The sequence below is a fragment of the Puma concolor genome, chromosome A1, assembly GCF_028749965.1.
Source record: "Puma concolor isolate L17-30 chromosome A1, mPumCon1.1.hap2, whole genome shotgun sequence".
NCBI classification, from domain to species: Eukaryota; Metazoa; Chordata; class Mammalia; order Carnivora; family Felidae; genus Puma; species Puma concolor.
This window is the reverse complement of record NC_141667.1, coordinates 119,682,250-119,707,086: the sequence shown is the minus strand read 5'-3', so window position 1 is coordinate 119,707,086 and position 24,837 is coordinate 119,682,250. Positions and strand designations below refer to the sequence as shown.

Sequence of the window (24,837 nt, the reverse complement as noted above, 5' to 3'; positions counted from 1 at the left end):
GAAGCTTCTAAAACCAAAGCTTTCTGGTCCCATTCCTCTTAGTGTTCCCTCTTGGTCTCTGATTTCTCTGCTTGGCTTCCACTTGGAGAATCTTGTTCCTTTTTGGTTAAACCAGACTGGCTATAGGGTGAATGTACATCTAACCTGAACCAGAAGATCAAATGCTGCTGTTAGAGTACCGTGATTAGGATCCATTTATCTGCATGAAAAAAAAAAAAAAAAAAAAAAAAAAAACGCACAGTGTTTTTAGGCAAAATGAAAAAAAAATTTAGGTGGTCTTTTCTGTGGATGGAAAATGCTGTTTCAGGGTTTCTCTTCAGTTCTGATGATGTCAGGAATTGGGGATCAAGGAAATTCTTAGAGGAATGTCGAAAGTAGGTTTTAAGTGCTCTTCTGTGGAAAGAGAAGAGTTAAAAATTGAAAGTGAAAAAAATTAGAAAGATGAAAAAAGCTGGTGAAAATAGACAAACCAACATCACTTGAAACCAAAGAGCATGAAATTTACCATCCCACTGGCCCAGAAAGAAGAATTAGTACTAATTGACACCATTATAGTGGCTTTAGTGAGACAATTAGGGCTTTAAATTAGGACAATTCTAAAGGACCTCTGTTATTGACATTACTAGAAGAATTTGCCTTTTGCCTTAGAGCATCATAGAACCATAGAGACACAGACTATACAAATTTGGAGCCATGGGATAAAGTCTAGTTACATGTCTTAAAAAGACAGTAATACAGTGAAATCTTAGTGCAACAGAATCCAGCTTTTAAAGAATTCTGATTTCTATGTAGTAATTCACTTTAAAAGAAAGAATAATAATATACCTAACATTTAATGAGTACTTACTATTTGCCAAGCACTCTGGGTTGAATGAAAAAGAGGCAAATAATAAAATCAAGATGGCAACTAGAAATTTTGTGAAAGCAAATTCTTTTTAAGATGCTCATATATCAGGAAGGTTTGGGGAAGAGCAAAGAGAGAAAATTTTAACTCTTGCACCATGTTTTGGTCCTGGTACTGGGGCAAGCATGTTACTTCTCCAATCCTGGGTTGATTCCTCTGTAAACTGGAAATAATGATAACTTTCACTGAAGGACAATGCGATAAAGCATGTGAAGTCACTTTTCAAGCTACAAAATTCAGGGCACACAGTGATGTATGAACCAGCCTCTTACATACACACACACATATCTCATTTATTTCATTCACACTGGGTCAGGTATGAATAAACAGTGTGACTGAGGTTTGAGAAAACTTTAAAATATTTTTGCAGTGGTTCACATCTAGGGATACACCCTTTTACTTTGCTGATGTCCCTTGATTGCCCAATAAACAAGCAAAAATCTGCAACCAAATAGAAACAACAAAAATCCAGCTCTAGTGTAAAGCAAGGCACGATGTTTAGAGACATCTGCAGATGATTGTTTCATGATGGAAATAGTAAATGAGGTATTTCATTAATATATTTCATTTATTCCGGTAAGTCGTTAGATGCTTAAGGGAAGTGGCTTGTGCCCGTTTTCTTCTCATTAAATATTCATATTTTCTAATGGAAACTGTTCTGATAAATTGGGTAAATTGAGCAACTTAGAAATTTACGCCTCAAAAAGAGGAGTTTGGGAATTCCCAGTGAGCAAGCTAATGCTTAAATCATTAACACTCCATTGATTTTATAATTAAAACGCTGGAAAGTAAATATAGGGTGTGTTTTAAATGTTATGATAGCTGCTTGTCTTGCTGCTTAGATCACAAGCCATTTGATTGAAGTATCTATTAGCTGTGCAGCCTGCTACTGCGATTGCCTCAAAGGAGCGTCTCGATTCTCTGATGACAAAACCCCTCTATTGTGTCACCTTCGAGGAAAAAAAATACAAATGAACCAGTTCTTCCATTTAGGAGTGAAGAAAACGATCTTGAGTTCGAGAAGATTTGTGCGGGATACACTTCTTATTCCTGGAGGAGAGGGGGGACACGTTTCTTGGACAACTAAGACAGTAACTTAACCTCCCTTCTCCAGCAGTTCAGTAACTACTTACCAAGTGCTTACAGTGCGCCAGGCCCAGAGTTCAGGAAACAGCCATGAGCAAGGAAGACCTGGTGCCTGATCTCAAGGGACTTGGCAGGTAGACAGTTAAGCAAATGGTAACAACACAGTGATGGCAATGAGCTGCGAGAACAGGTACAAGGGCACAGAACTGTCAGGGAAAGTCTTCCTAAGAGGATGCCTTAGGCCAGAACCTGAGGAGGAGTGTTCCAGGCAGCGGTAACAATATGTGCAGTAACCATGAGATTAGAAAGAGTACGGCACGTGCTAGCTACTCAAAGGCAGTTGTGGAGAGAACAGTGCTCACCTAACATGAGCCACAAATATGAGTCATATAGGCAAACACGACATATATAATTTCAAATTATCTAGTAACATTAAACAAGTAAAAAAAAAATAGATGAAATTAATTCATGTATCTTATTTAGCCCAATATATCCCAGATATTATCATTTCCGTGTGTAATCTATAAAATACTGAGAGGATTTACATGACCTTTTCATACTAAGTCTTTGAAATTCTCTGTGTATTTTCTTCTTAGACCATACCCCAATCCAAACTAGCCACATTTCAAGTGCTCTGCAGTGACATGGCCACTGCATTGGACAGTTGAGGGTTAGATAGTTAAAAAAAAAAAAAAGAAAAAGATTAAATGGTGAGCGATAGAAATGGACATGTAGAAAGGAACCAAATGATGAAATTTTCTCTTGTTTCATCTGCAATGTGGTTAATGAGACTACGTAGTCTTTAAGGTCCTTCTGGGTCTAAAATTGTATGAACCTTTATCCTGTCTCAATGTAGGATTGCAAAGAACCATCCCAAACTGAATGTTCTTAACATTTGAAAAGTATTTTGTCACTATTGTCTTCTTTTTTAATTACAAAGGTATTTATACATGCCTCTGACCCAGGAATGCTATAAAGAATGCACTTACTCTCTTACATGAGTTTTTCTATAAAGTCCATTTCTCTTGGTTCAGTGGGGTTTTGGTTTGACAGTATCTGTAGTAGACTTGTATATAGTGAATCTTACCTTAAGTTTTCTTTGAGAACTAACATTCCTCCTTTCTCAGTTCATGTTGTTCAAATGTGGCTAGCCACGTTCTGATTCTAGGGGTAGTTGTGTCTCAGGCCTAAGCCCCTGTGCTTGGCCACAGTGATGGGTTCAGCGATGGAAGTGTGGCCTGTATCATGTTAATCAGGTCCAATCAGAGCTCATTTGGAGGGAAGTTTGTTGAGCTATCAGAATAGAAGTGCTTTGTTTTCTTTCTACTGCTAAAAGTATTAGTAGGATAGTTATAAACCTGGTGCTAATGGCAGCCTTTTTGTCACCAAGAAAAGGGAGGCTAGCTTGCTTGAGAATGGAGTGGCAAAGAAAAGTAGAGTAGAGAGATAGGAGAGCTGGAATTTTGAAAAAAGAAAAAGAAAAGAAAAGAAACCCCCCCCCCCAAAAAAAAGCAACTTTTGTGCTCGCACCTGAATCCAGCTGTACCTAAAAGTAAAAAAAAAAACCTACTCTTGGTCTTCTCACTTTTGTAAATCTGTGGTCTATGTTTGTCTTTTTTTTCAATGTGTGCATATGCTAATGACTCTTAAAATTTTTTTTAACATTTATTTATTTTTGAGACACAGAGAGACAGAGCATGAATGGGGGGAGGGTCAGAGAGAGAGTGAGACACAGAATCCAAAGCAGGCTCCAGGCTCTGAGCTGTCAGCACAGAGCCCAACGCAGGGCTCGAACTCACGGACCACGAGATCATGACCTGAGCCTAAGTCGGACGCTTAACTGACTGAGCCACCCAGGTACCCCAATGCTAGTGACTCTTAATTGGAGTTTCTGCTACTTAGTATAAAAGGACTACTAGCTAAAAACTTAAAATAGATGTGTTGTCACCTTTAATATAGTTTCACAGAATGGATCCCAGAGTTAGTATTAACACAGCTTTATCAAATGGAAAATTCTAATATCTGTAAAAATATATTTCTTCCCGTAAGCTACTATAGTTATTCATTAGTTAAGGCATTTGTTCATTTTATTCAACACATGTGTATTGTAAATCTCCTTTTTCAAATACTGTTTTCTTATATATTATACAATTATTTACTTGATTGTCTCTCCCAATTCTTTGTAATCTTTTGGTGGGCAAAATACTCTTTCCCAGCCCCAAATAAAGCTAAGTTTTTGGAGCAAAAAATAAAAGCAAAACTCTCTCTGAAAAGAGTTTCATTCTTTTTTAAATTATGCAAGTCCCATGCTCTTTAAGAAGGAACAATTAATTGTCCCAGACTCTTCTTTTCCTACCCCTTTTATACACATCCCATATTAATTTTCTCCATAATTTTCTGACTGTAATTTTGGAACACTTATGAATTGATTGTCTTCCAAAATTATGACTAGAATAAATAGGCAGTGAAAAAATAAATCCATGACTAGGCCTTAACCTAGTGAATCAGAATCCATTGGGATGATGATTTAAAATAGTCTTGGGCTCCTTGTTCTCAGAGATACTAAATGGGAGTCTTATGGGTAGAGAGTTTGCATTTTAAGCAGCCCTCTTGGAGAATCCTATGCATGCCAAAGTTCTGAAATTACCTGGTTTCTTAGCAAGAAAATTGCATAAGCATTCTTGGGTATAGTGAAGGCGAAGATTGGCTTAGAGAATTGGATTATCAGCATTTAAAGATTATTTATCTTCTCTAGTCTTTCTGACAGCAAACAATTATTTTCAATGATTGTGAACATTTCACACAGAAGAAATACTTTCTAAATATTCACATATTAATGTGTGAGCAGAATATTATTAATCATGGGTAAATATTGTAGATCATAATAATCATAATTATTAGATTTAACTATAGAGTCTGAACTCTGTCTAATAAGGGATTAACTAGCTGACCAATATTAACTTAAGCTGGAAAAGTTCAGCTACTACTACATTTTTCAAACAAACAAACAAACAAACAAAAGAAAGGCTTGCTCCTAAACTCTGTTCTTAAATATTTCATTCCAACTCTTACACCATCTTGGTCAAATTTTTTAGTCTCAACGTGTTTGGAGTATTGACGTTTATTTTTAAATTTGTATTGCCTAAAAAAAATTCGTACAATAGATCCATGTAGTTAGAGCAGTTGTGAGAATAAGAAATTGGTACAATGGATCCATGTAGTAAGAGCAGTTGTGAGAATAAGACCTTGCCATGTAGATACAACCACCTGAAGCTGGGATTCGGGCAGGAGGATGGAGAGACAAGCTCACAGTGAATGTTTGGGATCTTTTATCAGTTTCATAGGCCAACTGGAAATCTCACTATGCCCACAATACTTTCTATGCCCTGGTAAGTTCTTACATAGTTAATGCTTGGATAAAACATTAAAGCTAAATAAAGCAGGTGAGAACAAATTTCTTTCTCAAGAACTGGTACATTACTCCAAATGTTAGCCTCTGATTCCAGATAGCTAGCTTACCTTTACTGACTTCTTTCATTCATCAGTGTTGATAAACAGCCTGCAGTATGCCAGCCACTTGTACTAAGCACCTGGGATGAATACTGAACAACATGGACATAGCCCTGCCCTCCTGTAGTTTATCATGTGGTGATGGTGCTTATCTGTCCATATGGTCTTATGTGGAGGGGTGCAGAGCATAGTTTTTCCTAGTCTTCAGAAGAACATTATTCAGCTCCCACAATTAAAGATCTGTTAGTATACTAGATACTTTATCTAACATGCATGATGATACCTTGTTTTATACCCTGCAGTACTGTGCATGTCCATCTAGTGTCTCACACAAGGAGTCCATAGGTTATTCCATTAATTGTTATTACCAGACTAGTTTCTTGCAGACAGAGAACCCTGTCACAAATACCACAAGATAATTGTTCCCTTTACTAAGTTAGGACTTCACACCTGTAGCGTGTACACCCCAATGTACTTTATTGGAAAGAAGTTGAAATATGCACATTGACCCCCAGAAAAACCTAAGGAGGGGCTTTAGACAAGAGGCCTGTTTTGAGTGGCCAGCTGTGACATGAACTACCTTTTCATCAGCCAGGATGGGCAATTTTGGTCAATACTAATTAGGTTGATAATTAAACCAGGTCATGCAGGTGTAAGTTCTTGTCCACCTCTCCAGAGTATGGCTTCTCAAGGAGCAAGTACTCACACAGCTGTTACATGAATTGTAAGGCCTGCCAAATAACTCTCATTCTGGCTACTGTCTGATCAATCTCTCCTAACTTTCCAAGCTTCTATGTGTTTTCAATGACAGAAAGATAGAGCTTTGGATATTGGTGCCTAGGAGAGTCAAATCCATCTTTTCTAGTTTTATATGGTAATTGACAGGAAGAGAAAATTGGTGGCAATATTGAGGCCATGAAAACACTGTATAGAGTTGACTTTAAGGAAATGTTTAAATAACATGATTACACAGGGCTAATCACATCTACCTCCTATATTGTTAACTCTGTATTCTGTGATTTGGGGGAGATATGTTGATTAAGCAGTTTATCATTTACTATTTTCATAAGACTTGGACTCACATCCTGCACATGCAGGTATAAGACTTTGGATTGGGTGCTCTTCTGTGTCATTAACAGTGGGGTAAAGCTGATGTAGGTGTTTCCTTTAGTGGAGCCAGAAATGTTTTCCCTCACTTTCTACAACAGGGTAAAGCAGCTTCTATAGACATTCCTTTATGACTTGGCCCATGGTAGCGGCCCATGAACTAAAACAATTCACATAAACATGATCATGTAGTATTTTACACTACACAAAAGATTGTCACACACACTTCCATATTTGATGTTTAAAGCTATGCCATGGAGTCCTGAGGATTAAACTCACTTTGCACATGAGGATATTAGAGCTCAGCAGAAGACGTCTTTAAGGTCACATGACTCGGAAGAGGCAGACTTATTCTCTTAACTCCAGTAACCTGCTCTTTTCCCATACTGCTGAATGCCATCCAGAGAGTGAGCTATTGCATCATGTGCTCTCCAGATTTTTCCCTGACCTGTTGTCAGATGTACGCCGTAAGAAAGTTGAGGGAAATGCAATAACGTTAACCATAACAATGATGGCATAGTTGAGTGTTGAGTGTGTGCTCTCACAGAACACAGATCTCAAGGGTACTATTTAGTCATTGATCTTAAGCAAGTGATTTAAATCCCCTAAGATCCAATTTCTACATCTGTTGAAAACAGTAAGTATTTCTTAATATTGTGAGGATTAAACAATATTGTCCACATAATACTAATAGTAATATGGTAGTGATGATGACCTCCTGCTTGGGGTACTAGGTATTTTACATACATTATCTCCAAGTCTTACAATAGTACTGTGAACTATATTTGTATTCCCAATTTGTATACAGGGAAATGAAGACTCAAGAACTTACGTGAGTGGCTCTAGATCAAATGGCCAACAAGAGCCTATATTAGGATTTGAACCCACATTGGCCTGGCTACAAAACCTGAGTTCTTTGCTTAAGGTATTATAAAGCATTCTTGGAAAAAGACAAAAGCCTTTAAAGGGTCCTGGCTTTACCTGAGATCAACTATCAATTAACTCCCTCAAATCATTCACATTCTATGAGTGCTGAGCCACGTCATCGTCATATTCATGGTAGAATTTAGTGTACAAGGGATATGCACAGTAAATGAGATTTGAAATTTGCCATTTAGCACAGACTGTTGGCTGCTGTAAATGAAAATTATACTTTTTGGGCTAATGAGTTCATATGTGTTACCCTAGGTTAAAGGGGGAAAAACAAAAGTAGAGCAAGTTCATAAGAAACTATGCCTTGGAAAAAATAATATAATGAAAACCTAAATTGTGCCTCCAGCGTGTAATTGTGTATTAGCAGACTGGCAGGTCATACTGAGGCTTACAACTATAAAGGGCCTTTGGTGCTTTGTTGAAGAACTTGCACCTGTACTTTTATATCTTGTTGCCTCTATAAATCTGAAGATAATCAAGAAAAGTGTTCTTCACATTTTATAAGTGAGAAAAGCTGAGGCCCAGAGAAGTTATATTTCCTATCAAAGATCACACAAGTGGAATTTGGTTCTACCTCCCAGTTTTTCTCCATGACCCTAGATAAGTGCAAAGGGCTGGGGACTATTTCTCAGGCTGGTTAAATTTGTGGATGAAGATCATTTTCCCCCAAGGCATTAGGAAAGATTACTGTTTCCCCCCCTCCTAGTTATACTGGTCTTCAATTTAATGAGTATAAACTGTGAGTCAGAAGGCTCTGGTTCCCGTACTGCTCTGTCCCATACCAGCTGATAAACTAGGTCACATATCCTATCATTGCCTGCATTTCCTCTGGTGGAAAATGAGGATCATAATGCTTAGCATTACTTTCTCACTGGGCTACTGAGAGCATCTAACCAGAGGCTGTAGGTGATAAGAAAGTGATCTCAATATCCAAGTTGTGGCTAGACTCCAGCCACCCAGCATAGCCTGCTTTTTCTTAACTAGACCATGATTTCCTTTTTGGGAATCACCTCTCTCCCATTATGGGCAGTCTCAGCAAGTTGTGAATAAAGTCTTTGAATTCCTAGGAGGATAAAGATATCCTAGAGTCCCTTGTAGACTTCTTCCGCCAGATTATTCTTTACCGTACCAACATTGCCGTAGGGCAGGCACAGAGGAGTCCATTATAAAAACCTCTTGATTGCTCCTCTGAGAATTCCTGAATTTAATTTGCCTTTTGGTGTGAGAAAGCTACAGTTTGGGCTGCTAGCTAGTTTCCAGTAGTTGAAGGCTGTTCTGGCTTATAGTGAGTGGGAGGTTTGCAGGAAAATAGCATGCTGCAGTAAGAAAGGGCCCTCTCAATTTGTTCTGAGTGTACAGAATGGGCAGCTATCTTGGAGAGGTATTTTCATAGCTTCCTACATAGAGTTGGTGAAAAATTAGCCTGGATGTGGGGGGAGAGGCTTGTCAGTTTGGCTTTTCATCAAATTCAGTTTTGTTAAGTAGCTAATTCTTAGGTGTTTTCACAATTTATTACTAAGATATGTAAGTCTCTGTTGGCAGTCTTGATTAATAGCTTAATAATCACTTCTCCCAGCAATGTAATCCTCCTTGTTGCCCCAGCAGAAGTAAACATTTACCTCCAGGGTTAGATGCAGGTGAGGGTGCCAATCAAGCAGTCAGAGAAGGAGTGAGGATTTGGGGCTGTTTCACTGAAGACAAAGAAATGCCCTAAAGAAACAATTTTCTAAGTCACTGTTTTGATTTGATGGTGGCAGTGACTTAATTGGAAGATAATGTGATAATGGATGGCAGCCAGATCAAGAGGCGGGGGTCTGTGAGTAACTCCAGACCCACGTGTTGTGTGGATTTTGTGGATCCACTTGAATTTCTGCCTCCTTCTCTATAAAGCAAAAGCCATTACTCATAATTTGACTGTCATTTGTATCATGCTTAATGATTTAAAGCTGCATGTTCACATGGCCCAGCTTATCACAGATGGGCTGCAGATTTAATGAGGTGATGTATCCTGGTTCTGTCTCTTCCCAGCTCTACAAGCAAAAGCAGTTATGTAACCCTTTCTGTCTCAGTGCCTCATTTGGCAAATGGGAATAATAGGAACATTTTGTTATAAAGATTACTCTACCTAGTGCCTATGACAGGCTTAGCAGGGTACAGAATAATTATTCTCTACTTAATGTTAGCTACTATGATTTAGTAGAAGGGTGTGAAGATCTGTGTGGATGGGTGTTGTGTAGGTTAATTACAGTGTTGAAGGATTCTTGTTATCAGAGGTTTGAGAAACTGTGGCCACCAGTTAAAGCCTAGCCTGTCACGTGTTTTAGAAAGTTTTATTGGACCATAGTTATGCTCATTTGTTTGCCTCAGATCTACAGCTGCTTTTGTGCTATAAAGCAGAGTTGAGTAGTTATGATACAGTTCTTGTAGCATGTAAAACTAAAATATTTATTATCTGGCCCTCTATGGGAAAAAAATGTGCCAACCCTGCCTTGTAGTCATCAAAAACAGACAAAGAAAAATCCTAATTTCATCTCATTGACATTTAATAACAGATTGGTTAAATTTTCGTTTGTTTAGTCTTCACTCTACTCATCATTAATAGACACTCACAAGGTTTCCACTTTTTCTTTGCAAGTGGTTCTGCTATAAATGACATAGTAGACACAGGAATGTATCTGTATGATAGGTTCCTACACAGGAAATACTTAGAGGTAATTATTTGGGTCGCCTCAGTTGATGTGCTTACAGATTTACTGATGGGACCTAGGAAATCCCACCAAAGTTGTCAGAACGAAGTACAGAATTAAGCTGTCAGTTCTAATTCCCTATAACAGAGTTTATCATTAATTAGCTTCTTTTATCGAGCCAGAGGTTGCAGTCCCCATAGAAAACACACAACACTGAAGCTCAAGGAATTGACTACTTGTCAGAGGAGGTTAGCTACTGAGGTTCCTGTCCATCACAAGTAATCTCACAGCTGGTCATTGCTTCCGTCTTTCAGTTCATTGTGATGGCTGTGGGACCCTCTAATAGGTTGCTTAGATAGAGTTGTCATCAGGCTTAATGTAATTCTCCATCTGGATCATCACATCTGTCCTGTGATGAAAGGGGGGTATTGGTATATAACTCTGGATAAGAGAACAGTAATATTATGCTTCTATGCAAGGTGATACTATTCTTCAAACTTTGTTCCTTCATGAAACATGCCTTGATAAGAAAAGCTGATTGTGGGGGTGCCTGGGTGGCTCAGTCGGTTGAGCATCCAACTTCAGCTCAGGTCATGATCTCACAGTTTGTGAGTTCGAGCCCCATGTTGGGTTCTATGCTGACAGCTCGGAGCCTGGAGCCTGCTTTGGACTCTGTGTCTCCTCCTCTCCCTGCCCCTCCCCTGCTCATGCTCTGTCTCTCTTTGTCTCTCAATAATAAATAAATGTTTTAAAAAAAATTTTTTTTTAAAAGAAAAGCTGATTGTGGAAACACAAATTTTAGTCTTACTAAGAGGCCATTTTGTTTTCTCTTTTGACATACTTCAAGTGATGGTACCTGCAAAGACACAGCTGAAACTTCACTATTTCTTTTCAAGATTATGACATATTGGTTAATAGATGGTAGAGATTCACAACTGTGTCTGGATTTTATTTTATTTTATTAATGTTTATTTTTGAGACAGAGAGAGAGCATGACTAGGGGAGGGGCAGAGAGAGAGGGAGATCAGAATCTGAAGCAGACTCCAGGCTCTGAGCTGTCAGCACAGAGCCCAACATGGGGCTTGAACACACGGACTGCGAGATCATGACCTGAGCTGAAGTTGCTTAACCGACTGAGCCACCCGGGCGCCCCTGTCTGAATAGTATTTTAAAACCAAAAAACAAACTCTTGTTTTGAATTTAAAATGAAAAAGCTTATAGGGGCCAGGCAGACAATACTAATGGCAAATGGGAGAGCTCATGTCCCATCTGAAGAGTGGGGCTGCTCTCTGGTTGTTTGTCCATTGCTGGCACAGGTTATTTTTCTAAAAGGAGAAAAAAAAAAAACTATGCCAAGTTTTAGAAGTCTGCAACTACTTCAAATTATCAACACAAAAAGTATGGCAGGCCCATTGTCTGCTTTAGAAATTAGTATCAGAACTGAGAAGTGTTGGGATGTGGCTGAAATAGGGGGTCACAGGACTAGAAGGCTAACCTTCTGAAGCAAACTAGCACACCAGAATTCAAGGAAGAGCTTAAAATTTTTTTTTAACGTTTATTTATTTTTTGAGACAGAGAGAGACAGAGCATGAACAGGGGAGGGGCAGAGAGAGGAGGAGACACAGAATCTAAAACAGGCTCCAGGCTCTGAGCGGTCAGCACAGAGTCCGACACGGGGCTCGAACTCAGGGACCATGAGATCATGACCTGAGCCGAAGTCGGACGCTTAACCGACCAAGCCACCCAGGTGCCCCATCAAGGAAGAGCTTAAAACATGGTCAGGGATAGGCCAAAGTCACAGCAGTCATAATAGCACTGGTGGAGCGTTTTGTCTCTAGAGAAGAACAAAAGCATACAGTCAGAAGCTGGAATGGTTGGGAATAGAAATGGCTCAGAGTGAGAAATTGACAACTGAGGCCACAAACATCTAGAAATTCTCCTTAAGAGCAAGGGATTTGTCATCAGACTACCTGGTAGTGGGAGGGACTTCTTTAGGTCTCTCTCTCCCTCTGAAGACTAAATGAGAAAAAGTACATAAAGTCCCTGATGCTTGGCAGGTACTAAATACATATTAGCTAATATAACATAAAATGTAAAATAGCCCTGTAATCTGTGTAAGAATATTACATAATACACCTTTGATCTAGAATTCTTTTCAGAATTAGCATATAGTGAGAGTTGGAATTATTTGCCACACACTTACTTCCCAGATAGTCACTATGAGTTCCCGTAGTGACGCAGGGCTCGAACTCACGAACCGTGAGATCATGACCTGAGCTGAAGTCGAACGCTTAACCAACTGAACCACCCAGGCACCCCTAATTTCTCATTTTTAAGAGCAAAGGAATTTGAGTGTGGTGGAAGAGAGAGGTTGTAATGATCTCTACCTTAATGGTCTACACCTTCCTTGCTTGCTATAAGTTGAGTAGTTAGGGTTGAGGAGGTCTGGGTGGGTGCATTTTAGAAATTTGTCCTGAAATACCCTGTTTTGGACTTCATTACTTTCATGGTCTGCCTAGCCAGGAAACTATTATTTCCTGGAAAAAGCCTTTTATCTATTACTAAAATGTTTCATTCAGAGTTGTCAAGTGACAATGTGGTGTTAGATTTTCTACTCAAAGTTTCAACCACTACTCAATATTAAAATGAGATGAAAATTTCCATTGTATTACTCATGCATTATAGGTAGATACACATACATATGTATATACACATATACGTATACACATATATATACATATGTGATATATATATTCTTATTTGACTTTACTATTGTATGATTGAAATTAATGTTACTTAAAAAAAATAAATCACTGTTACTTTGACCACTTTTTACATGTAGTAAACTATATGCATAATTATTCATTTTGATTGTATCATAAAGTCACTTATTTTTCAGTTCTTATATTAATCATAATAAATACCAGTATTATCATAGTTTCTTTCAAGATATCAGTCTTGCCAAATTGGTCCACTTAAATGTTTATTCACACTTTATTTTCCTATAGTAAGATGAATTTCCTGTCACAGTATCTGGATGTTTCTTAGCTGTTTTTCTCCTTCATTTTATTAATCATGGCCGACTGTTAAACTGCTCACCTTCCAAAAACCTTTTTTCTCCAGTGTCTTTAATGACTAACTTACTTGCAACAGCAGCAGGAAGCAAAATTTCTGAGGCAGAATCTGCTCATACAGATTCTGTCAAGTCTCAGCTTAGGGCAAATTTCCAAAGGATAATTATAGATGTCGCTAAAGCTGAATTCATGATGGTCAGATCGTCAGAAATCTTATTAATAAATGCTATCATAATGCTGTAGGACCCCTCCAATTTCCTTTGGGGAAAAAAGTTTGAAATCTAAACTGCCTGAGTTTGCCTGTATCCCTAGTTTTGCATTGGGCTCACCTGTGGAGATTTAAAGGCTATAAGAAAAGGTTAAATCAGCTATTATCATAAACTATTCTCAGCCAATATTTATTGGGTTTTTTTTAGTTTATATTTATTTATATTTTGAGAGAGAGAGAGAGAGAGAGAGAGAGAGTGACAGCGAGTGGGGAAGGGACAGAGAGAACGGGAGAGAGCCAGCTCCACACTGTGAGCGCAGAGCCCCATGTGGGGCTCACACTCAGGAACTGTGAGATCATGACCTGAACCGAAATCAAGAGTACAACACTCAACCAGCTGAACCACCCAGGCATCCCCAGCCAGTATTTATTGTTAACCACCATTGCACTGACTCACTCATTTGTTGGTATTAGTGTATGTATTTTAGCTATATCATTAACTCCTGGAGTTCTCACATTAAGCCTTGAGGTAGTTGCTATTATGATGATCACTTTAGCAATGAAGAAGCTGAAACACAGACGGGACGAGTAGCTTGCCCAAGGTCACATAAGTAGTATGCTTTGGAGTTAGAGTTCAAACTCAGTCAGGTCAACCCTTGAGTTGATGCTTGAAGTCAGTCATCTTGTCTCACTGCTACTCATCCTCAGCCTTCCTCATGATCAGCTCTACAGCGAAGTTTTTTGAGGCAACATTATACAATAGAATTCATCACCTGGTTCTCAACTTTTCTGATTTGATCTGAATATCGACTTTTTATCATTAGTGATTTTGAGGGGATCAGATATACAGGTTGGCTACCCTCTAAAACAGATAAAAAATGTGTCTGCTGTCTGGACTGACTGAATCAGATTCTCTGATGGATGCCTGAGCATCTTTAACTTGAAACAACTTCTTTGGTGACTCTGATGCACACTGTACTGGGCCATCGAATAGGAGAAGAAGATCAGGTAACTATGCTGTTAGTTTCACTATCAGATAGCCTGAGACCAGGACTCTGGAAAGCTATGAGAAGTACTGTAGACGTACAGGTAGGAAATGGTGATTGAGAAGCCTTCTAAGGAAATGGCATACAGAGAAAGACAGGTACCATATGTTTTCACTCTTATGTGGATCCTGAGAAACTTAACAGAATACCATGGTAGAGGGGAAGGAAAAAAAAAAAAGGGGGGTTAGAGAGGGAGAGAGCCAAAACGTAGAGGCTCTTAAAAACTGAGAACAAACTGAGGGTTGATGGGGGGTGGGAGGGAGGGGAGGGTGGGTGATGGGTATTGAGGGGGGCACCTGTTGGGATGAGCGCTGGGTGTTGTATGGAAACAAATTTGACGATAAATTTCATATTAAAAAAAGAAATGGCATATTATACAGTTGAGGAAGGATGAATACAGAGTCCTAAGGACCATTTATTGAATACCTCACTTAGGAGGGAAAGAATTTCACTTGAATTCCCTTCTATGGGATAAACCTACAGATAATTGAAGACAGACTACTCACCTTTTTCTAAAGAAAATATTCCACTTACCTGGTGCTGAGTATTTAAACATTAAGCTTGCCAAGGCTAGATACTGTAGTTCGAAAGGGCTATTAATCATGAAGTTTCTCATGTTATAATAGACTTGGCACCAGCTAAGAAAAGTGAATAGTTTTTCCTCTTCTGCTTGTTCCCACATGATCTCCTCAGTGCAAAGGAGCCTCAAATGACCATGCGTTAGAAAATGGTTCCTCTGTTTTTTGCTTTACTTCTGTCCTTTCTCAGCTCTATCTGGAAGCTTCTTTCCTTGGGATGATTAGAACCCCCCTATGAATCAGCATGTGTATTAGAAAAGACACAGAAGATAGGGGTGCTCGGTTGAGCGTCTGACTTTGGCTCAGGCATGATCTCACAGTTCGTGACTTTGAGCCCTGTGTTGGGCTCTGTGCTGACAGCTCAGAGTCTGGAGCCTGCTTCAGATTCTGTGTCTCCCTCTCTTTCTGGCCCTCCCCCTCTCATGCTCTATCAAGAATGAATAAATGTTAAAAAATTTTTTTTAAAAAGAAAAGACACAGAAAAGACCTAATTTTTAAAATCTACTGGTTTTAATATTTTTGATGTTTGACTTTTAGGGGACAATGAGGTTTCCACCCTTGGTTTCTTTGAACTATAGAGTCTAAACTACAGAATATATAAAATTCTGTCCACCATCCTTTTGTACTGTGTCTTGTTGTGATCAGAGAAGGTTGGAATTAGAGAAGCTATTGTGTAGTATTGGTGTATATAAAATCTTTGGTAAAATTCTCTCTCTGAATCAGGCCTAGAGGACTAAATCATTGCTGGTCTCCCATACATAGTGGATGCCATGTGGGAGAGAACTGTTCTCTGTCTTCTCTTAGTTTATGTTTGGGTCTTTGTGGGGTATAACTGCTAAGATGTGCAGCCTTAGTACTGGCAATACCTTCAGCCATAAGGACACAACCCTCTTGGTTGCTAGTTGCATTCTGTGTGTTTTGTCTCTGTCAAAGTTTCATGGTCAGAATGCATCCTAGTAGACATTGATTCTCCTGTGTCCAGGACTCATGTTAGAGTCACTGCCATAATGAAGTTGGGGAACATAATCATCATAACATGATAATAATTCACTAATGTGACCATTTGTCCAATGTAAGGTAATTGCAAAATTAAACTGAAAAGCATGCAGAAGATATAGAATTCTATGACATTAATTAACATGAAAGTGGAGAGCTAACTCCAGCATGTGGGGAAATATTATAAAAGGAGGGTGTGATGGGATAGTATCAATTAAAATTAAAGAAAAGGAAAGAATTATATGTGCTTCAAATAGGATGATTTCAAGAAAAATGTTCAGGAGATATCTTGCTGAAAGTTGCGAAGACATCAAAAAAATTTTTTTGCGGTCACCTGGGTGGCCCAGTGGTTAAGCATCTGATTTCGGCTCAGCTCATGATCTCACAGTTTGTGAGTTCAAGCCCTGTGTTGAGCTCTGTGCTGACAGCTCAGAGACAGATCCTGCTTCAAATTCTGTGTCTCCCTCTCTGCCCCTTGCCTGCTCATACTTTCTCTCTCTCTCTCTCTCTCTCAAAAATAAACATTAAAAAAAATTTAATTTTTTGCAAAGATTTATAATTGTGAAGAAAGATTAAGCAAAAATGGAAAGTGTTCTACAGTAATGTCCTCAAGTTATATTGGTAAAATTACACCAAAAACAAAAGACTATTTTTGCTTTGTTTATTATAAAAAGTACAAAGTTGAAAACAACATAAATTCAGACATATAAGACAAACTTGTTTTCAGTTCAGTTTCATTTTTCAACATAAAATCCCTAATCAAAGTATCTTTTTCTTTACTTGGTATGTACTATGAAATTTTGCTTAATTTACATCAGTCAGGGTCTTGGTTGGAAGGCAAAGGCACAGTGGTAATTGAGGAGAGTTTACTATTTACAAAGGTCTGGAGAGGTTTTAGAGAAACTACCAAGGGAAAGTATAGCACCCTGGGGCTAGCAGTAGTGGGAAGTCAGTTGGAAATCATTTACGTGAACTAAGAGATAGTAACTATATGGAGAGTGTCACCTTTGGTAGAGGCAGGAACACAGCCAACTCACAGTGAGGACACAGAGAGGAGCCAAGAAATAGTCTTGACTTCCCTCTCCTCCTGCCCTCTACTTTCCCACTAGTGCCTCCAAATGGCCAAAACTAATTGGATGCCAGAGTGCAAAGATACCAGATTCCTAAGGTGCAGAGCAAGGTGAGAGATGGAGAGTAGAGATTGTGAAAGCAAGTGGAAAATTCCAGCATAGCTTTTGAAGTGGATTCACTTTAAATTTTTTTTACAAAAATTTTAACATTTATTTATTTTTGAGTGACAGAGAGAGACAGAGCCTGAATGGGGTGGGGGGGGGGAGGTGCACAGAGAGAAAGGGAGACACAGAATCCGAATCAGGATCCAGGCTCCCAGCTGTCAGCACAGAGCCTGATGTGGGGCTTGAACTCACAAACCATGAGATCCTGACCTGAGCCAAAGTCTGACGCTTAACCAACTGAGCCATCCAAGTACCCCCCCCCTTTTTAAATTTTTGTTGACATTTATTCATTTTTGGGAGACAGAGACAGAGCATGAGCAAGGGAGGGGCACAGAGAGAAAGGGTGAATTTTTTTTAATGTTTATTTGTATTTGAGAGAGACAGAATGAGAGAGAGAGAGAGAGAGAGAGAGAGAGAGAGAGAGAGAGAATGAGAATGTGTGAGGAAGGGAGGGGCAGAAAAAGAGGCAGAATCCAAAGCAGCCTACAGACTGAGCTCTTAGGACACAGCCCAACGCTGGGCTCTAACTCATGAACCATGAGACCATGACTTGAGTTGCAGTCTGATGCTTAACCACCTGAGCCACCCAGGTGCCCTGAAATGAATTAACTTTAAGTGGACTTTTTTTTAAGGATCTATTATCTTCAAATAAATAAGATGGCTTTCTGTATTCAAGGAGTGTTTGGCTAGCATAAGAGAATGGGACTTTGAATGGCTTATTTAAGATGCATTTTAATGTAGGTCTAAATTAGCTTTTATAGTTACAATATGTACATTTACTGAACAATTACTGGCATGGTAATATCCTGCAGAATTCCTCATACATACTCCTGCCCCATTACATCTCTACAGTTTGGTCTTTGAAAAGTTGACTTTCTGGAGCTATGTGTATAAGACTCAGTATTTATACAAATTTAGTTCTAGAATATTTAATTTGGATCATTGTTTCAGTTTATTGTGATCTTTCTGGAGCCTGATATTTTATCATCTTTCTTATCAGCTGTTCCTCCTAGCTTTTTGGCACACTTAAGAATGATGAGGTTCTAATGATCATCAATTCATTGATAATAGTGTTATCTTGGGCATGCATGTGGATGGAGCCCCAAAGTGTAGTACTACAGACTGTACAGCAGGATAGTAGAAATTCATAGTATATTTGGGTAGACTAAGTTGTGCTACAGTAACAAGTTAACCCCGCACATCTCAGTGAATTTGCACACCAAAGTTCATTTTTCACTTACGCTCCAAGCTTCCTCTGTGTACTTGTGCTCACAATTTGCTAACCAGTATTAGTTGTATGACCCCAACCTAGCTATATGGCATTTAAAAGTGTGGGGCAATACAAGAATATTTGGTGACATTAACTTTGAGATGCCATCCTTTGACCAGTTTTGAATCAGTGATGTTTTTGAATGTACAATTTTGAATTCATGTATATTTCTCCATCTTTTAATGACTTACTCATTGCCATTTATAGACTAACAATCATTAAGTGGATACTGTATAATTTCAACTTTAGGACTATCCAGTCGGATAAGCAGTTTCATTTCCCTTTTACAGATGAGAAAAGTAAAGCTTAGAGATTGTCTTGACAACGTATATATAATCAACAAGCAGAGGAGAAAAGATTTAAACCAATCAACTCCAAACACACATATTGCTCCTTACTACCTGTCTATCTAATCTCTTGGCCAATAATGAAATAAAAGAAAGGGTATGTCTCAGGTCAGATTGGAAATGAGATGAACTGATTTTTCATACTGTCCAGCAATTCTTTCTTCCTTTACACTCTGGTACCACATTCTCTTACTTTTATTCATTTGCCCTAAGCTCTCATTCTCTTTCTCCATCAATTCCTCGCATAAGAAGATCTGAGAAGTCACTTACTTTAAAGTAAAAATGACTGAATAACTTCTGTCTTTCATATTTGAGTTATTTATTAAAGACAGATTATTCTGCAACTAAAAAGAATATATCTCTAGCTATGAGATATCAAACCCCTTTAAAGGAGCTTATTTGAAAAAGGCATGTTATTGTTATCCCTAAAATTATATGTCTGCTAGCAGTGTGATGTTAAGGGACAATATAGTATAATAGAGGGGCGTCCGGGTGGCTCAGTTGGTTAAGTATCCGGCTTCGCCTCAGGTCATGATCTCACGGTTTGTAGGTATGAGCCCGGTGTCGGGCTCTGTGCTGACAGCTCAGAGTCTGGAGCCTGTTTCAGATTCTCTGTCTCCTTTTGTCTCTGCCCCTCCCCCACTCATGCTCTCTCCTCTCTCTCTCTCTCTTTCTCTTTCTCTCTCTCCCTCTCTCAAAAATAAACAAACATTAAAAAATACATAGTGTAATAGAATGAACTTTGAACTCAGCAGCTGAATTAAATCCTTGTTATACTTCTGGTATCTACAGGACCTTAAACAATTAATTTAAATTTCTGTGATCTTCATTTTCTCATCTGTGATATGAATTAAATATTGCCTACTTTATGTATCTTTGTGAAGATTAAAGAGGTACTGCACAAAGTACTCAGAAATAATTAAGTGAATGAATGAATGAGTGCATGAATGATGTCTATAATGTGCCCAGCAGAGTCTCTGTTCAGAAAAGGCAGTAAATACTTGTAAAGGTGAAGCTGGGGCCAGGGTAGGGTAGGTTAAGGGAAGAAAAGTTAGCAAATGGAGCCAAGTACAGAAACGAAAAAGTCTGCATTTCAATCCAAATCCATTTTTTACATTCTAGGTTTATGTGATATGAGAGTATAAGATCATTTATTTTGGAATCTATCCCCCAGAAATATCTATATACATATTGTATGTCTTACTATCATAATACCTAAGGATAATTTGCTGTGATTGGGATGGTGTGCATAGTGGCATTGTGACTAGCCAGGACCCTTCCTTGAAATCACTGGCCCTACCTGAGAGATGTGACCAGGTCGAGTGGAAAATGACAGGAAATTCCAGTCAAGTTGTAGCCTCACTGGTTGACAATATGAACAGTGATGATTCTTGGTCATTTTTACATTGCTGCAGTAACAACTCTTCTAAAATGTTGAATTGCAATAATGCAAGTTTTTTCTATAAATTTCATTTAAGAAATTATAGAAAACAGAAAAAGCAGGAGGATGCACCCAGGGGATGTGGGGGATGTGATTGAGCATTTCTCCTTTTCTTTTAATCATTGTGCATTTCAGATATTTCAACCCCGGAAATATTTCTGAATACCAAGAAAGTTTTGATATATGAATAAAAAAGTAACTATTTTGAAATATTTCTCTGACTTAAATTGTTAATTCATTTTAACTTGCTTATTGGGTATAGCAAATCATATCTGTATTAATGGTGAATTTATGTGATGGAATGGACTTTACAGAAAAGAAAATAGAAATTTCTCTTTCTTTCCCCCTTGTCAAACATTATATGAAAGTGTTTTCTCAGTCAGCTTAAGACAAGGCTATTTCCCAGGCTAAACGGGCAACTGCAGTGTCTCAAGAGTTTTCAATTGTGGTATAGCTCTAGAGAAAAACAGAAGATTGTATAAATTTGGAAATTATGTCTACTCCATATTGTTGAGTCTCTAAGAGATTCCAAGATACAGTTTCCAAGGAATGTCTAGATATTTGGGGGATATTTTAGATATTTATATAAAATAGCCTCCTACTTCTTGTTCCTCTCTCTCTCTTGTGATAGCCTCTGCTTGACTCAAGATGAAGGTCACTATCTGAATCACATAATAGCATGCTGCTTTTTATTCCCAACACCCCAGGTGGCTGATGGCATTTCCCCTCAAATCCCCCACAGAGTTTCAGAGCAGAAATAAAACCCCATGATAATTCTTATTCATGCTCTGTTGATCCTCCTCCTTTGATGCCCTGACCAACTTCTCAACCTGTTTCTATGCTGACCTCATTACTTATTGACTTATTTCAAAAAGGAAATGGCAAATTTAGATTTTTTTCTTTAAATGTTATTTTTACCCACTTACAAAAGAAAAATATGCTCATTACAGACCATTAATAAAATGTGGTATTGTTTAGAATCAATAATAAAATCATAGACTATTATATTTTCTTAAAATATTTTTCCTCGTATCAGGATTTCTTTTTCAACCTCAGCATTGCTGACATTTCAGAGGGAATAATTCTTTGTTGTTCAGGCATGTCCTGTGAATTCTAGAATGTTTATAGCATCCCTGACCTCCACTCAGCAGAGTAGAGATGCCGGCCAAAACTCCCTACCATCCATTGTAATAATCAAAATCTCTCTAGATGTTACCCCTTGTTGAGAACTACTTCCTAGTATTAAAACAATTAGAATTTCACTGTCTGTACAATTTTATATTCTGCTTTGTAAGCTAACTTTGTATAGTGGAAAATTTTCTGTATCATGAAAGAGGCTTGAAATGGTGATTTATACTGGCTGAATTTTCTTGCATGGATGGATGGATGGGTAGGTAGATAGGTATATAGATACATAAATCTAGCTAGCTGGATTTATTTATTCATTTACTCATTTATTTGAAGTATAGTTTACATACAATGTTACATTAAAGTGTACAACATAGTGTGACTCACAATTCTGTAGATTATGCATTGCTCACTGCGTTAAGTGTACTTAACATCTATCACCACACCATGGGATTACAAAATTATTGACTATATTCCCTGTGCTGTACCTTTTATCCTTGTGACTTGTTTTACAGCAGGAAGTTTGTACCTCTTAATTCCCTTTACCAGTTTTGCTCATCTCCCCACTGCCCTCCCCTCTGGCAACCAGCAGTTTGTTACAAGTATTTATGGGTCTGTTTCTGTTTTTTGTTTTGGTTCATTTGTTTTGTTTCTTAGATCCCACATATAAGTGAAATCATATGGTATTTATCTTTACCTGGCTTATTTCATTTAACATAATACTCTCTAGGTCCACTCATGTTGTCACAAATGGCAAGATGTCTTTCTTCTTTATGGGTGAGAAATATTCCTCTGTGTGTGTGTGTGTGTGTGTGTGTGTGTGTGTGTGTTCACATCTTTATTCATCTATGAATGGACACTTGGGTTGCTTCCATATCTTAGCTGTTATAAATAATATTGCAATAAACATAAGGATGTATACATCTTTTTGAATTAGTATTTACATTTTCTTTGGGTATATACTCAGTAGTGGAATTACTGGATGATATGGTATTTCTATTTTTAAGTTTTTGAGGAACATCCATACTGGTTTCCATAGTGGCTGCACCAGTTTACATTGCTACTGACAGTACACAAGGGTTTCCTTTTCTCTGCATCCTTACCAACACCTATTTCTTGTCTTTTTGATACCAGTCATTCTGACTGATGCAAACGGATAACTCACTGATTTGGATTTCCCTGATGATTAGTGATGTTGAGTTTCTTTCCATGTGTTTGTTGATCATCTGTATGTCTTCCCTGGAAAAATATCTATTCAGATACTCTCCCCATTTTTAAATTAGATTATTTGTGTCTTGGGTTGAGTTGTATGAGTTTTTTATATATTTTGGATATTAAACCCTTACCAGATGTATCATTAGCAAATATTTTCCCCATTCAGTAGGTTGGCATTTTGTTTTGCTGATGGTTTCCTTTGCTCTACAAAACGTTTTTATTTTGGCATAGTCCCAATAGTTTTTTTTTTTTCCACAGTTCGTGCTCACACAGGCCTGTGAATTAGTATAATTTTACTGATAATGACTTGGGTACTCAAAGAGGGCATTGGGCCTTTCCCAGGATCTTGCAGCTGGGTATAAGGGGATTTGGGCTCACATTTGGGCCTTCTGGTTCCCAGCCTAGTGCTCTTCTTGCTACACCAGGCTGCTTAGGGACACCACTTATTGGGATACAGTAAATCAAGTTCAGAAGACAGATGCTTAAAAGGAAGTGAGTTGGAAGTCACTGGAGGAGGGTGTTAGAGAAGAAGAGGGCTTGGACAAGTCTCTGACCTTACCAAGGCTTGAGAGTGGGCTAAGCAAAGAGAAACTAGGGGTAAGATTGAGAAATGGTCTCATTAGCAGTGGAAGGAGAATCCCAATAATTTATTTTTGCTTTTGTTTCACTTATCTCAGGAGACAGATACACAAAAATGTTGTTAAGGCTGACTCCAAGAGATTGGTGCCTATCTAATCTTTTAGTATTTTTATGGTTCCAGTTCTCAACATTTAGGTCTTCAATCCATTTTGAGTTTCTTTTTGTATATGGCATAAAAAAGTGGTACACTTTCATTCTTTTGCATGCAGCTGTCCAGTTTTCCCAACACCATTTATTGAAGAGACTTTTTCCCATTGTATATTCTTGCATTCTTTGTCATATATTAATTGACCACATAAGCTTGAGTTTATTTCTGTGCTCCCTATTCTGTTCTATTAATCTATGTGTGTATTTTTGTGCCAGTATCATACTTTTTAGATTATATAGCTTTGTGGTATACTTTGGCATCTGGGATTGTGATAGGTCGTTTGTTCTTTCTCGGGGTTTCTTTGGCTATACAGGTGTTTAATAATTCTATAGAAATTTTAAGATTATTCTCATTCTGTGAACAATGTCATTGGTATTTTGATAGGGATTGCATTGAATCTGTAGACTGCTTTGGGTAGTATGAAACATTTTAACAATATTAATTCTTCTCAGTCTATGAACATGGTATATCTTTTCATTTGCTTGTGTCATCTTCAATTTTTTTAATAATGTCTCACAGTTTTTAGAATAGAGACCTTTTACCTCATTGGTTAAATTTTTTTCCTAGGTGTTTTATTCCTTTGATGGACGTGCATTTGAAATTGTTTTTTTTAATTTCTCTTTCTGCTACGTCATTATTAGCATATGAAATGCAACAGATTTCTGTACATTAATTTTGTATTCTTTAACGTTAGTGATTCATAAATTCTATTTTTTGGTATAGTCTTTAGGGGTTTTATTTTTTATTTAAATCCAAGTTAGTTAACATATAGCATAATAATGACTTCAGGAGAACTTAGTGATTCATCACTTATCTATAAAACCCAGTGCTCATACCAATAAATGTCCTCCTTAATGCCCATCGCCCATTAAGCCCATTCCCTCACCCAACAACCCTCCAGCAACCCTCAGTTTGTTCTCTGTATTTAAGAGTCTCTTATGGTTTGTCTTCCTCCCTGTTTTTATCTTATTTTTTCTTCCCTTCCCCTTTGTTCATCTGTTTTGTTTCTTTAATTCCATATGAGTGAAATAATTTGATATTAGTCTTTCTTTTTTCGCTTAGCATAATACTCTAGTTCTCTCGATGTTGTTTCAAATGGCAAGATTTCATTATTTTTCATCACCAGTACTATTTCATTGTGTGTGTATGTATATATACATATATATATATATATATATGTATATATATATATATACACACATACATACACACACCACATCATCTTTATCCATTTGTCAGTGAGTGGCCATTTGGGCTCTTTCCATACTTTGGCTATTGTTGATAG

General features: G+C 37.9%; 1 protein-coding gene across 1 annotated transcript in view; it reads right to left on the bottom strand.

The window, feature by feature from the left end:
* Window positions 1-265: 265 nt before the first annotated feature.
* Window positions 266-24,837, bottom strand: part of PRELID2 (PRELI domain containing 2) — a 189,231-nt gene continuing 164,659 nt past the window's right edge. The window contains exon 8 of the transcript XR_015249291.1: window positions 266-393. The gene's annotated coding sequence lies outside the window, so the exon portion shown is untranslated. The remainder of the gene's footprint in view (window positions 394-24,837) is intronic.